Below are 16,436 nucleotides of genomic sequence, written 5' to 3' on the forward strand. Positions count from 1 at the left end.
CCTGCAAGCTCCAGAGATCTTCTTCAGTACACCAACATCACTTCAGTGTCTATAAACTGTCTGTAGCTAGTTCTTACTTGTGTGGACCAATTTCTGTTCTGGAATTTACCCAGAATATGCAAATTCTTTCAAATTTAATTGACACATAGAGACAGAATTAAACACTGACAGGTAGCTGCTTTTTAAAATCTTCCATCCGGTTCATTTTTCTTTTGACTCACTTCCTTCTGCTCCTTGTTTATTGGGAGATGAGCAAGAGCTATGCCAGGCTGTTTGCTGTTGTTTGTTAAGCTTCCTTTAGGAATATTTTCATGCCCACTGTGGCCAAGTCAAGGAAATGCCTTCCTATGCATGACCTCTGCTTGATGGGCAGCAGTCTGGGGTATGAAACAACCAAACCAAAAATTGGGAATAATCAGCTCTTAGAAAGAGGCAGATCAGACTGAGCAGACTTGCCACATTTGAAGTTGCTACTGAAACCAGGGGTTGGCATTCCCGTGGATTCACACAACTGCTTTTGTTCCTTGAAACAGCATTTGTATGTGCAGGCAAAAGGAGCTTTTATGATTTCTATCAACTACTGTTTTGGCTGTGATGGTTCCAGGTAAATTAGTTGCAATTCCCAGTTGCCTGGAAACCAAGGAGCATTGGGAGGGAAGGAGGGATGCTTTCGTGACAAAGGCAGCATGGGCAGGAGGCAGGTGAGCCGGCTTCTCTCTCTGATCTGACACTGACTTTCTGTGATGCCTTGGATAGCTCAGCCTCTCTCTGCTTAGTTTCTGCATCTAAACAGTACTATTTAGCAGTATTATTAGTAATGATACATGATAAATTATTAGCATTTGGGAAAGGCTTGAATTTATTTGCACAGAGCTGTTCTAGGAATGTAAGCATGACTAGTAATTTTTTTAATACTTATTAACTAACTTTGAGTCTATATTTGGACTTTAAATGGTAAAACTGCAGTGTCAAGAAACTTGCTGTTTATGCCTGTATGGCATTTGGCCATCTCCTTTTTGCTGCGCTCTCTTTGCCTGCCATCTGAAAGGGGATGCAAGATATATTGATCCTAGCTTTTAGGACTCATTCTATTTATGCACCCGCATCGCAGTATGAAGGTACAAACAGCATCTGAAAAGGGAAGATCTATATTAGAATGACAAAGAGAATAAATTAAAGCAGCCTCCCCTCTCTAATGGCTTGCTGTGCCGCCGTTACCAGAGGGAATGCCCCAGTGCTGTCTACCTGAATGATGCTTCCAAGTCTCCAGCATCAGGGGATTTTCTGAGCACACTATTGATTTTTGTTACTACATTAAGCTTTTAGCTTTGCAAATGGTTTTCTTTGAAATCATTAATATTGTGATGCACAGCACAAGGGGCGAAATAGCTCTTGCTGCTGTTGTATAGGTACTGTCTGTGATCACTTCCTCCTTCCCTTCTTCTGTTGAAGTCCCATTCAGCTGATGTACCTCCAGGAGAGCAAAGAGAAAAGGAAGTAAAATTGCAAGCCAGGATGGCCTCTGAACTGGGTGAGGAAAACCAAATTTTCAACAAATTGAATGCAATGGTTAAGGCTTTCTTAGGGGTTGTGAGTCTGGGGCAAGGGAGTCAGAGCACAGCCTAGGGCTGGAGGCTGGGATCCTCTAGAAGGTTATGTGGTTGCCTAGCATGGATGTGGGGAGGCTGTAACAGTTCAGTGGGGGATGAGAGCTGTAATCAGCATGTTTATGCCTATTTGAACAATGAATCTTAAACAGAGTTATCAGGTAAGCTAGGACCTTCCCCCTGAGGCAGAAGATAGTTACAAGTAAGTGGTGATAGTGTGGGAATGAAGGGGTGTTACTGTCACTGAACTGAGGTTTAGACCAGGTCCCAGATTTATGCCCTTTGGAGAGGGAGATTAACACAACTGAAGCATGTATCAGTAAATCCAAAGGGTTGTGGTCATTTCAAATCTATCCAGCTTCCCCGGTTTGACAGGAACTGCTTGAAGACCGGAGCCCATTACTGCAGAGAAGAAACAGATTCAGCTATACTGTTGGAAGCAGCTGATTTCCCCCATCCCCTGTCTCCTCCCTCTAACACTCTTCCTTCCTTCTCCATGCTCTGCTTTCTAGCCTGGCTGCTGACTTTCAGGGCTGTCTCTCACCCCAAGGGAATGGGAAGGATACTGCACCGCAGGCAAATGCTGTGAAATTGTACAGGCTCGGCTAACAAGTGCTGAGAGAGACACCAGGATGCCCAGGCAGGATGAAGATTATACGTAGTGGGAATGGTCTCCTCTTGCAGTTGCATTGGGGTGGGAGGATGTTAGTACCAGCTCCTTTGCTCTGGAAGAGAGAAGAGGAGAGGGGCTGGCTTTCCTCTTGGCTGTTTCCGCTTGCTGTTGGCTGTTTCTCAGCCCCGGTGCAGTATCATTGCTGATGTTGAGCAGCTTCATCCCATGATCTTGAAGGGCTTTAGAGACTCCTGCTTTGCACTGGGAGGGTGTAGGTCTTCTCCATTCTCTGAATGGGCAAACCAAGGTCATGAATGTGCCAGGCAACCACCCAGCAACACACATCTGACCTCCGCGTTGCTAGGCTTGACTCTGGATGTTATTTAATGTAAAAGGCCACAAGCCCCTATCCAACAGTACTTGCACCCTTTCCTAAACCATCTAAAAGCCTGTTTACACAGGACTCCAAGTTTCAAGTTGTTTCTCACTGATGGGGGCAGGGCCCAGCCCCATGCTGTTGGCCCATCCATGGTCCCAGGAAGCCCAACAGCTGCCTTTCAGATTGCACCCCCCCAGCTTCACATTGCTGCACAACAGTGTGTACATGTGAAAGCTGATTTGCACCCTCCCTATGCTTTATTACAAGGAATGAAGCAATGTTATGAGTCAAAAATCCTCTTCCAGCTCCAGAAATAAATAAATAAACTCATGCTTTTCCAGGCTGTGACTAAGTCATTCCTGGGTCAGTCTGGCTCTCTGGTCCTCAGGGTCTGTGTGTGTGAGCCAGATGACCTGTATTCTTTAGATCTAATAATATTGTTTCATTTCAGGACTGAGCAAGGAGCTCTCTCCCCTTAACACTCCTGCCTTCAGCTCCTGGGAGACATCGAGGTCTCAGAGGCAAGAATTTCCCTGTTACAGAAAGGGAAGAGATGTTGCAATGCAGTCACAGAAATGACAAGTGCAAAAGTCCTAGTGACTTCTATGCCATCTGGCCTACACAGTTATTTTACTGTCCATCCTTCAGCTTCATGGGAAAGAGAGCTGGAAGGGACCTAGAGAAATTATCTAGTCCCTCCTGCTGCCCCAAGATGGAGTCAGCTTACTTAAAGATTTGTTTTGGTGCAGGGTACCTCACACTGCTCTCTGCTTGTATGTTCAGCACTGCCTGTCCCTCTCCCACCAGACCCCTTTGGAAATCCCTCTGCAATGCAAGTGGATGCTGCTGAGGTGGGAGGCTGCAGTGCCCTCTTCTCTCTGCACTTCACAGTCTTTTCAAAGAACGCTGCCCACCTGCAAAACCAGTGCGCAGTTTATTTGCAGAAGCAATTAAAGGCAACCCATCTTGTTGCTCTAGATCCTTGATGTTTGTTCTTCTGTGTTGATATCCTTCTCCTAAAACAATAATTCATACACGCAAATTGTGTATGTAATCCTAGAACATTAGTAACGACTCTATTTGTATTGCAATTTACTCTTTAATATTTATTCTCTATCATGTCTCCATCCAGACAGCTCAAATGAGAGTCCAGCTTATCACTAGAAAGTGTTTCTCAGTTTTGCTGACGGCATGTGGGCTTGGGGAATGACGAGCCTCCTACCTTAATAAGCAGCAGAAAGAGTTTTTCTCTTCTGCTGTCTTCTCCCCTCCCCCAGCCCACTAGTGTGTCAAAACCTTGAGTTTTGTGTAAAGTTGTTAAATAAGCTTCTAGGCAAAATAAAAGATCAAAAGGGGTCTAATTAGCTGCAGTCTGCTTAGGAATTGTGGATGTTCACCTAGTTTTATAAATTGACACTTTTAACATTAAAACTCAAAGCAAAAATGATGTAATTATTCCCCTTTTTTTGAAGCTTAGGTTTAATGTCTTTGTTGAAAATTGGGTACTTCTATGGCATCTCAAGATGCTTTATTCTATCAAATCTAGAGCAAGTCATTTTTCATTTTGGATTGTAATGTGGTATAAATGATAAGGGCCTGATTCAGAAAGCTTTTTTTTTTCCTCCCCACTGGCAGCCTGATGAGAAAGCCTCATAGTCACATCACAGTAACCCTGAAGATAATCTATGGTTTGAGTTTTTGTGAAACTGCTCACTTTAATGCGAGGAAAAGAGTGAGATTTTGAGCTCTTAGGGTGCCCAAACCTAGCTTGTCATCACAAGATTTTTACCTCTTTTTATTTATATATATATATATTTTTTTTTTATTTTTTACCAGGCATAATATGCCAAGGCAAAAGCAAATTTCTGCTAGGACATTTCTGTGCTCCTTTCACTGCTCTGGGAGTACTTACATTAAATTTAAATTTCAGAGAAGGCAGCAGGTAGTTGAATGGAGAACTTCTGATGCTTAAAGCAAAGGAGGAGAGACAGACATATGGACGAGTTTTTGCCATAAATTTTTCCGTTTTGTTCTGATAAGACTTGATCATGTGTCTTGTTTCCCAGTCTCCGATCATTTGGGTGTACCGTTTATGATTAATTTTCACGTGTTAAATCTTGCTAAGTTTGACCTCATTGACCTAGAGTAGTGTGGACGGATGAGGGGAGGGTCATCATGAAGTCATGTGTTAGGGCTAGAAGGATTATGAAAATTATTTATACTGTGGCAGGAGATGCAGACTCCGTTTAGATCCGGGGTTTGATGGTGCTGGCATTTTAGTAATACATAGGAAGTCCTGGTGCCTGCCCTAAAGACCTTACCACCCATAGAGACAAATGGCAAATGCAGGTTTGTTTGAGGGTGACTGCTGAAAAGGGTCAGTCCTTCAGTGAACTTCAGACTTTTTTGGATGTTTATCTAAAATTACATGCAAATGGAGGTGGGTTTCTTTGATCTGGGATTCTCATGAGAACTGTCTTATGTAATTTCAACTGCTCCCTGGCTTGTGTCAGAAATACTGTGAGTGGGGTCTCCCCTGGGATTTGGCACAGCCCAGGTTTTAGCTGGGTTGGAAGAGAAGTGGGGCAAGATTTATGCAGCAGAACAGGGCTTGCAGAAAAGAAATTTTTATTGGCATCTTTTATATTGTCCTAATTCAAAAGTTTCAATTCTTGATGATCATGCTAGGCACAGGTTCAAGGTTTCATTTGCACTTGGCTCAGCTCAAATGCTGGAGGAAGCTTCCATGCTGGGAGACGGATCTTTTTCCTTCAAAACCATAATTTCTCGTTAGACGGTAGGATTTGGATTAGAGCTTTCTTTAAGAATCCAGTGGGGATTGATTGAATTTTTCTGACTCTGCTTCTCTGATCCAGTGTAGTGATTAGAGGAGAGCTTTTCAGGTGTCCCTGGGAGAGCGAGAGGTCTGGCTACTTGGTTCTGTGGGATTTTCAGTAATTAGAGCTGACTGAATTAAATGCCTGGTACATCCGTATATTATTGATTCATTATAAAGTGTTTATTGAGAGAATGGGTGTTCATTCTTTGTTACTCCTCGATTGTTTTATTACCTTACTAGTAAACAGACATTGCTTTCCATCTCCGTGACAGCAGCTTTGTGGAAAGGGTTCAGTTGTTCTTTTCTAGTGCATGCTCTATGTGGACTTTGCTGCCATACGGAGTATGTTGGTCCAAGCCTTTTCCCATTTGCCATGTAGCAAGATGCCCATTGGCTTCAGTGGGAAGAGATGGAGCCCAAAAGCAGCTCTGGAAGCTGTTGCAGTTTGATGCAACGAGTGGCTCAGGCGATTTAGTGGCTGATGCAACATAAGGCTGCTTTTGTTAAGGAATTAGCGAAGGAGAGTTTTGGTCCCTCTGTCCCACCCAGAGTAAGAGGAGACTCACGTGCTCTTTGGCTCTACGTCGGGTCGAGGACTTGACCTCTGGTGAACAGACTGACGTTGTAGAGCTGCTCTGTGATGTTGACCGTGCTGCGGAGAGGGCTTATGTTGTATGGAGCATCACTCCTGGGAAGCTGAGCTTGGACAGCACAGACCAGCTTCCATCTGGCTCTCATATTGCTATAATGGTCATTAAATAACGCTTTAATGTTTTGCAGCTCAATGTTTTCATTTAAATATTAAACAAAGATTTTTCCTTTAAGGGAATTTAGCTTAATCATCTGGCTGCATGGCTGACTTGAGTAGGAGAACGAAAGTCTGCAGAGTTCCCAAAACGCACCAGAGAATGAAGTCCTTACGATTTAGTGAACTGTACAAGATGAAGGATTTGGACTAATCAATTTGTGATCTGTAACTGAGGGGGACAAATGTGTGCACATGTTAGAGGAAAGAAACTGACACTTCCATCGGATACACAGCTGCTATTTAAAGTGAAATTAATATGCTCCTTGATTTTTGCTTAGTCTTTCCTAGGTTTTGCTTGTGCCAACCTGCATGTTCTAAGTACTTCATTTAGAAACATGTGAATTTTGCCTTTGTTCTTGCTCCTCAGGAACATGCAAGTCTTGTAAATTCAAACTATATTTTAATTCTTTAGAAAGTCACCTGTGAATTGGCAGAGGCACCATACGGCTGCCCATCAAATCCAGTAAATTGCCTGTAGCTAATGCGTGGTGCTTCAGTGCAAGTCCAAAAATTCCCAGTGTACCTCACCAGTTAGGTAATAAAGGGAGAAAATCTTATCCGAACATAGCATCCATACCCCCACACTAAGGAGTTGGATAAAAGGGGTTATTATATGTATTATTATTAGATTTTGACTACCTAAAAAATAGTGGGTTAATCATGTAATTATATAATTTATGATTACCTAAAAATGCTCCCCTTAAAATGCTAGCTGCAGATTTGATTCTTTCCTCTGCAGAAGTGAGTTCTCAGCTGCTCAGTGTGATTTGTTAAATTTGTTGCAACTGAGCTGTAATCATCACTAATTTTACAGAATGCATCCAGAAACAAGGATAATATTTCTTTTCCACTGAACCAAGCAGTCAAGTGTGTTCGTGTCTCCTTCTGGAGAAGTCTGTGAGGGCCTAGTCCTAAAACTCACTTTCAACATTTTTACTTCTTGAAAGTTTATTTGGAGTTTTCAAAGATAGAAAATCCTCTTGAGAGCCACTCATCAGCATACAGAGAACTGAAATCTGTGAAATAATTAACTTCTGTAATTTTTTGGCATTTATAAACCTCATCCAAATGACGGTCGTTTTGGTTTTAGAAGTGTGTATCAGAGTACTGGCTTTTTGTTTCCTTTTGACTGACAAATATTGGAATCAGACAAGATACTTCCCTCGGATTACAGCTGGACAAGGCTTATAGTAATATCTTTTATTAGACAAACTGGTATAGCTGGAAAACTTAGGCAAACTTTGAGGCATGTGAGCTGCTCTTTAAGTCTGAAAAAGAAGCAGCAGCTTTCAACACTAAGCACATACTGAGTGAACAGTTGCTCAGGGTTTGGTTAGGTATGTGCCAATTAGACCATCTCTGGAAAAGTGGTAGTGGGTACCTGTATCTCTAGGTTGTAACAACTACAACAAAATATTTCTAGATTATTTGTAAGCATCGTTTAAGACATAGATGAAGGGTGACAGATTTTTGCAAGGAAGAGTCTTTGTGTCATAGGAGTGGGAAAGCTTTGTTTCTCCGGAATTGAACTAGTGGCAACATATGAACATGAAAGCTCCTACTTTATGCATAGGAATATATTTCCTCCAGAAATGACTCAAGTGTGCTTCATCTTTTCTTCCTTTTCAATCTCTGCAGGCTCTTGCGGGAAACTCAGAAAATGGCTTTCACATTGACAGCCTTTCCTGCTCTGACATGGGCAGAGTAATCTTCAACGTGGAAGCTGAAACCCTGTCCCTGGGGTAGCGAGTCCATGGAGAAGGTCACATGTGACTGACAACGCTGAGCTAGTGAGATCTGCTGTTCTAGTTTTGTCAATGATTACCCTGGCCTGACAAAGGTTCTACCATAAGCATTGTGGTAACTTCTTAAAGTTGATTGGGAGCTATTAAAGAGTGATAAAAATCAGATATTTCTGACCATGGTGATCAAAGGAGGAATTCAGTGATACTACAATAGGTGCTCAGAGTTCTCTGGGCATTGCCATCGGTATTGTTTAATGACCCAAGTGCTATAGCTATGTTGGGTAAATAGCTTTGGCAGGTATATAGAAAAGAAGTTCTTGGAAGACAGGGGTTTTGGAGTGACAGCATAACTCACTTGCCTACAATCCACTTTCCTTGAACACTGGCAGTTGTCATATTGTGCCTATCAGCCAACAGACTGACCCTACTTCCAGAATCCTGATTTGTTTAGAAACCTGCATATTTCCTCTCTTGGATTTCAGCATGTTACTTGTGGTCTAAAGGCAACAGTTCCACCAGCTGAGCTGCTGAAGGTTTCTTTCTGGCTGAAGTTACAGGACACGTGTTAAAAGCTGGCATCAAGTGAACGCTACCTAATAGGGTTCTGTAATTTTCCTCCTCCTTTAAGAATAAGGGTAAATGAATGCTCCTGCCCGACCTATATGAATATGCTATTTTGGAAAACAAGTCCTCCACTCTACCACGCTGAAAGATTTAGCAGCCTGTGCTAAGAAGCCAGGAGGCTCGGGGCATGGAAAGCATTATGTCAAGAGCTCGGTGAGCATAGCCACCAAGAGACCTGGCAGCCCAGAACGTTTCTTCCCCCATCGTCTTTCCCCCAGACATGTGGATATCCCCTCCCTGCAGCTGGCTTGGTGTGTGGAGCAGCAGCTGGGGGGAAGTTGGCTCGCTGAATCTTAGGCCTTTCATGCATGAATCCCCAAATTGCCCAAACCCACCACACTTTGGAACTGTGTGAATCTCCTTCTTGTTCCTGCTGACCGACAGCCAGCAGAGTTTCCCAGGCATCGACTACATATGTGTGCAGTAATGAGTCATTTCTTTGGGGCTATTGTTTAAGTCTTCAAACCATGGAAGGAAACCGGGAGCCCGTTTAGATGTCACTAAAGGTCACTGGCTATTTTTATAGATTATATTAAAGAAAACCAAACTACACAAAAAGAATATTCAGGTTGTGAAGTCAGGACTTTGAAAAATATTTTAGCGGCCAAACTATCACAAATCTCTACAGAACATATGCAAACTGTGATTTTTCAGGGGCTCAAAGCTTGGCCAAATATGTGCCACTCTCCTAAATATTGTAAAATATATACTGTGGCACTATTGTGACCTTCCTGCCAAATTTTAAATCAGTGCTCCAAACTCTAGCACTGAGGCTTTTCAACCGAACGCTTGTAAGAAATATCTGTATATATTTTTTAATGTGGAAAAAAAAAGTTTTCCTCTAGTGGATGAATTATTTTAGCTGAAATTTCACCCCAGATTCCAACTGAGGCAGATAATCAGCATGGAAAGTTTTAATTCAAAAGATTAAAGTCTGGCAAAATTCTAAGCAACCGGAGTCTTATTATAGCAAGTTCTGTACAACATAGCCTATCAAAAGGAAATAATTTTTTCTGTCTGTTTTGGTTTTGATGTCATTCCATCAAACACTTAATTGGGAGACACAGAATTAGGTTCAAACTCATTTTGAAGCAATGAGCATTAGTCAGATATAAACAAATGGGCTGGGGGCAAACTACGCAACTGCCAAGTGGTGGGAGAGATTTTAACAAGGGGCCTTGCAAACTGTTTCCCTCAGTGAATGAAATTGCTGCAGAGTAGAAAACAGACCTCAGCCTGGGCTCCCACGGAACAAAGGGATTTTGTACAACAAATGGGAGGCACGAAGGTTGCACAATCTTGAGCAAGGTATGTGATTGCTCAGAAAAGGCAGGTGAGGCTGGGAACGCTCTTAGCATTCAGACCTAGCATTCAAGTGCTCTGGGTAGGAAGGCGGTGGATTTTTGACATTGTAGTGCAGCTGAGTGAGTGGTTGCTTCAACCAAGAGTCTGCCAGCTTGCTCTCTTGGGGAGAGCAGGGTAATACTCCGGTATTTCAGGGGCAATTTATGAGGTTGAATTGGAGGTTATGAGATTAAATTGGCCCCCGTGCAAATGTGGTCGAAAATGCCAATGTGTACATAAAAACTGCGGATATCAAGCTTCTTGAAAAATCAAACTTGCAGTGACCAAACCTCAGACAGCATTAAATAAGGGGTAACCTTTGCTAATTCCCAGTCATTGACTGCAGAGTGTTATAGATAAGGGACTCCAAGCCTGAGAGAGGTGTGACTTATTCAAGGCCATATCTCAAGTCAGAGTACAGCTGAAGTTTCATTCCCAGGTTTGTGGTCTCACCACTGGAACAGGAGGAAATACTAGGAAGATGTTTACTTCTAATCTTTTCCATTGTTCTAGTTGCTGGGGTGCCTGGAGTTTATCTCCAAAGTATTTTGGAGGTGAAATGTGATGATAAAGCTAGAGCTTTGGGTTGTGCATGCTTCAGTTCAGGCTCCTGACATCTTTGAAAGGGCCGAGTTTTACTAACCTGCCTTCTCCTTTGTGTTTTGACAAGGAGAGTAATTTTAAAAAGCCATTTTAATCTCTTATGCTGAGTTCACATCAGCTTTAGTTTAACTCGACACACATTTTAGGGTCTTCAGAAGGAGTTCTACTTTGGTGGAAGTAGATTTTGGTTATTTATTGCTTTTATGAGAATACCACTAACTGGCACCAGAGCCTTGTCGTGATTGGCACATACAGTGGGGAGGCAAGTCCTGCCCTCAGTGGCATAAATTACAGAAAGACACTCAGACCTCAGGTGAGGTTTGGCAAGCACACAGTGTGCCCAGCGTTGTGCAGAAGGGCTGAGTCTTCAGTTCCTGTCCAGTTCCTTAAACAAAAACCTGCACTTCCTCTCCTATATCTCTGGAGCCTCATAAGACCCTTCCTCTTCCCAGTATATCAAGTTGCAGCTGTATCAGGCTGACTAGCAGTGAATTGCCATTCTTGGTTCTGGCCTTGTTTTTCCCAAGCAAAAGGAAGAGGCTGAAAGTTCCCGGTTTCTGCGGTCATAGGCCGACCGTGCTAACAAGCTCATATTTGCCCTGTTGAGAGACATCTGCGTGTGTCTCGGCAGGGGAGAGCATGAATGTGGCTGAGGAGTGCTGGTGTCAGCCTTCCTTCACCTGGCTGATGGGAACAGACAGGGACAAAGGTAAAGCTTGTGGCATGAAAAGGCTGCTTGTTGCAGCGTTTCATGGCCAGTGAGCGTGACCAGCCTTCAGGGCTAATTACCAAAGGAGAGAGAAGTATGTTGTTGTCAGCAGACCTACAGGGTTACTATTTAATGAAGCAGATATGCAGGTAACTTGTTCAATGGTATAAGTGAGTGAGTGACTTGTGTCCACAGGATGTAGGTGTGCATGCCAGGGTGCTTCAGGTGGCTGTCGGCCCTTTGGGTCTCCTCTCCAAGTGCTGTTGAGCACAACTGTCCTTCCCTTAGCAGTGGAGAACTGCACCCCTCTTTCCTCTTCTCCAGGTTTTCTTCTGTCTTCTCAGCTCTCCTTTTCCCTTTTTTCTCTCCCATCTTTTTCCCCTTCTCCTGCCCCAGCACCTCTTGTCTATTCCATCTTGTTCTTTTACAGCTTTTCACTTTTTTTCTTGTCTTCAATTAGTTGTTCTTCAGTTACTGATGCTAAACAGCATTGAATGGTGGTGTCAACACTATTTCATAAGGGCTGCCCCGAGTTCCCTGCTATTGGTCTGTGGAGCATGTGTGAGCTGGGAACAGCCAGCACCTCCTGCCTCACGCTATCCTGAGTGTGCTTGCGTTAGGATCCCCCACGGATCACAGTTGCTTAGCACATCTGACAAGCGTTACTTGTGTCTTTCTTGAGACTGCCTGTGCAGGCGTACCGGGGATTTGCGAGCCGTGCCAAACCCTGGTGCTGTGCTGCCTGGGTTACTGTGAGTGTGCGGATGCCTCCCATGCGACAGGAATCCCTTTATATTATTGCATAATCACATGCCAAAAGTTACTTGTTGGCTGATCAACTGCCTGTGCTGGTCTCCGTGGGAAAGAAGAGACAAAATGGAGGGTAATGAGTCAAATGGTGATTCTTTGCCCAGAGTGGTGGGTATGAACAGACCTGGTGGCTGTCTCTGACTCATGAACTCCGAATTCATACAACTTACTCCATCAAGAATCACCTCTCTGGCTTCTCCTGGCTTCTGAGGTGGAGGAGCATCTCTGTTATGATTTCTCTCAAAGTTTGTTTCACTACAGTCTCTCTTTTGACCTGACAGTAGAAGTACGTTTGACAGAGGATCTTTCTAATGAAAAAGTCAATTAATATATGTATATAAGACAATGTTACAAATGTATTCTGACAGTGTCTTTGTGTATTTACCAGAAATGATCATTTGATTGTCAAAATTTTACCTCTCTGGGCTGATGGAATTTCCATTGTATTGGGAGGAACATCCCGATTTAAGATGTAGTATGACAGCAGGGGTTTTGAAACAGAACAGCCTAGCTGTGTATGGGGATCACAGGACTGCAGCAGCAGTTGCAGGTCAGAAGTGAGACGCATTGGCAGAAATTTTGGGAGAAGATGCACAATGTCTGTTTGACTCAAGCCTGCTATTTCCTTCCTGTGGAGAAGTCCTTTGGATTCTTTTCACAGAAGGTTCACCAGGTTATGATAGTTTGGAAAAACAAACAAACAAACACGTTTAAGTTGTTCCCTGGAATTCATGCTCTGTTTTCTCTGGTGGAGAAAATATTTTTTCTAGGATATTAAGCAAGCAGATATTGGAAAAGAGCCAGTCTTCCCTTTTTTGTCTTCTTTGTCTCTAAATGTTTCACAAACCACCTGATATGAGGCACTGAAGATGTTTTGGTGTACAGTTGTATTCTTGGCCTCAGTTCAGGTCCCAAAATTGACTGCCACCCACAGGAGAATATGGGACTAGGATGTGAGAGTCAAAGCTGTGCTACGGAGCAGATGCTCTGAATCCCAGGCTCTTGTTCTGTGTCTGTGCAGAAAACACAGATTGTTAAAAAGCAACCCGTGATGGCTGCCTCATTTCCAGGTCCCCTCACCAAACCGCTTGTCATGATGCTAGGAAATGCACTTGTTTGTACTTATACTGCTTACTCTTTGCATCTTCTACCAACAGGATCCAGACCAGCTCTCGGACTCTGCAGGCCTGTGCTGTCCACCAAGAAGGGGCATCCAGCTAAACTGGGCATTGGTGACCTTGCAGGGGAAATGGAAGCCCTGGCTGTCACAGCACCAGAGGGAGCAGCAAAGGATGCAACAGCATCACAAGACGAGGTGGAAGCAGTAGAAAAGGCAGAAGCAACAGGGGAGATGGAAATCCCAGAGGGAGCAGGCCCGTGTGGAAAGGCGATCACCCCTGAAAGAGCAGCGGCAGGGCAGGTGGAGGCAGAAGCGGCAATGGTAGTGGTGGAAGTATCAGAAGATCTGGAAGGAGAAAGAGTTGCTGAAGCATTTGCCAGAGCAGCAGAAAGGATAGCAAAATCCGAAGTGGCTAAGGTGCTGCAATCAGCAATAGCTGAGGTAGAGACCCTCACAGCCTCGGGTTGCCTCTGGGGGGAACCAGGATGTGGATGCATGCTCCCCTTTGGTTAGGTTCACAGATACCCAATGGTATGGGAGGCTGCAGCTCTAGAGCTGATGCTAAATCTGGCCTTTCAACCTTGCCCTCTGAATGCCTCAGGTGGATGGGATTATATTCCTGCTTAGCCTGGAGATATGGGCGAGATCTTTATTTTGGAAAATTTGAAAGCAATCAAAAAAAAAATCCCTGAAATTCCTGTTGGGAGTTTTGTGTTCTTTCCCCATCTGGTTTCCCTCTGTCTTTCTGATGAGTGTTTTCCCCCTCCACCCCCCCCCCCATGATAGCGGGCACTTTATCATGCCTGGTATAGTTAAGGATACAAAGCACTCTCCATTACAGCCCCGCTGGCCACATGCTCATCCTGTTCTAAAGCATTCATATTTGGGGATCAAAAAAGGTCTACGCTTGGTGTTTACTTGGACGAGAATTTTTATTTGACATTTGAGAAATTATGCCTTGTGCTGTTCGTGAGTTTGCTGAGGGTGATAAATGCACTTTTCCCATTTGAAAAACCTGTCTTTTAACATTGACGATGTGGTGACAGATTTTCAGCAGGGCTGGGAGTCAAATTTGCCAGGGCTTAGTGCCCACTCTGAGAGCCAGATTTTCAGATGTGTTAGGCACCCAGCAGCTCCCCATGGGGTGTGAGACCTTTGGACATATTTGTTCCCATGTGTGGAGCTCATTTGAAAAGCTGACTGCCTGCAGCACCACTGAGTATCCACCTTCTGTGTTCAGGACCGCACACAGGAAAATCTGGATCTCATCTCCCTAGGCTCTGATTCCATTTTGTGTTTGCAGGGTCAGCTTGCCACTATCCCTGTTTCCTGAACCTCAGAGCTGTCCTGAGTACATGTCATTTCTGTAGGATATCTCCTTTTAATATATCCCCCAATTTGGGCAAATAGCTTCACTCAGAAAGGGTGCTTCGATTTGTGTTTAAGTGTGTGTTTAAGCCTTCTGGAGATCAGCTGGATTTAGGCACATACCAAAACAGTTTTTGTAAAGTCAGACTGTGAATAGGGGCCTTTATTTTTAAATATCAGCAGCTTATTTTCCAGTGATTTCATAAAATTGCTCATGTATTTATTCTGTTGACTTTTCAGCTAAAAGAGAAGGAGGAGCGCATGGCTAAAGCCGAGGAACAGCTCTCAACAGGAGGAGAAGGAATGGGTAAAAGATGGTGAGGTAAAATGAAATGAAGGAGAGGTGGCATTCAGGATCATATCTAAAGGGGTGCTTTGTACCCTAACAGTATGTGCCATTGACCGCTCCTGGAGTGCAACAGGACTGCCAATTACATCCCTTTTGTGAGTGCCCATACTGTTAAAAATAAAGATATGTCATATTCCACACACAATAGTGTCAAAAGTCTTTAGAAAGTTGTTGTCTCATGGCTTTATGAAATTACAGCTCCATACCCCCTCCTCTAAGATGAGGGAGAGCAAAAGTTGATGAGCAAGAGTTGATCTTGGGAAACGTGTTGCTGGCCTGAAGTGATATCAAAAGAAGTACTCCAAACATGGATTCAAGCCTTCATGCCCATAGTCTGTGAGGTGGTTGATGGGAGCTCAGCTAATGTGAGTTAGTTTCACATCCAAATGGAGCAGGTATATTTGCTGGTGGTCTATCCAGCTTGCTCCAGTTCTGAAACAAGTTTCTCATGTAGATGGAGTGGTAGGTGTTGTCATATTTTCTCTAATTCTGGTTACTCATCTGGAGAAGGGAATGGAAAAGGTCTCTCCCTCCAGATGGTAATGATGAGATGTGAGGCAGAAAAAATCCACAAGAAAGTCAAGAAATAGGAAACAACATCTTCAAAATGGTGGCAGACTTGTGAAAGCAAATGTGTCCCCAAGCAGTGCAGATTGATCCTGAAATCAGGCTTCTGCTATCTGAGAGAAAAAACATGAAGTTTGTTGGAAGATTATTTTCTCAGCCTGTAGGAATAGGTGGATCTGTAGTGTAGGAAGAGTTGGATGATGGGGGAGTCACCATAGGAAGCAAATGGTAATTAAGTGTTAGAGAGAGTATGGGATTAGAACAAAGCCAGTCTTCATGTGTGCCTCCCAGATTTTCCTGTGAAGGATGATCACAACTTAGAAGCGCCTGATGCCCTCAGTAAATGACTGCTTCATGAATTCCTTCCAAATGCTTCTGGTTTGCAGCTTCAGACTTGCATTTAGCAGCCTGGGGGGAGAGAGGGTCAAATCAGTAGTTGGACAGAAAAATTTTGAGCCAAACTCAGGTGATACTGTGAGTGCCTCTCTGATTTGTTGCTACACTCCAGGTGGGGTATGACTTCAGTCAATGTCACCAGGTACTCCAGGTGAAAACTTAGCTTCCTGACCACAGATGGTTGTGAAAGGAGCCATAGCACTTTTGCTAAGAGATTGCAGCCCTGGATTCTGCCCCGAGATCCGTGTGAATAGTGACAACCCAGTTCCCTAAACTCCTCTGTAGCTGCGGCTGGATATGATATTCTCCATCTACCTCACATCCTGCTTACTGCTTCCAGTGGAGCTTCTGTCAGAAGCTGAACAGCTGTTCCGGTGCACCCCAGAAGTGGTCGTGTGTTGGTAGCGGATACAGCATCGTACGGAGCTGTTCTGTACATGATGGGTGCGTTGGAAAAGACCCGCTGATAGAACCGGAAGGCATCAGGGCTCTGCTGCTACCCTGTGCTGAGGTGGCTGGCGATGAAGATCTGCCTCTGCATCTCTCTGTTGGGAT

This window comes from Apteryx mantelli, chromosome 12, assembly GCF_036417845.1.
Source record: "Apteryx mantelli isolate bAptMan1 chromosome 12, bAptMan1.hap1, whole genome shotgun sequence".
NCBI lineage: Eukaryota > Metazoa > Chordata > Aves > Apterygiformes > Apterygidae > Apteryx > Apteryx mantelli.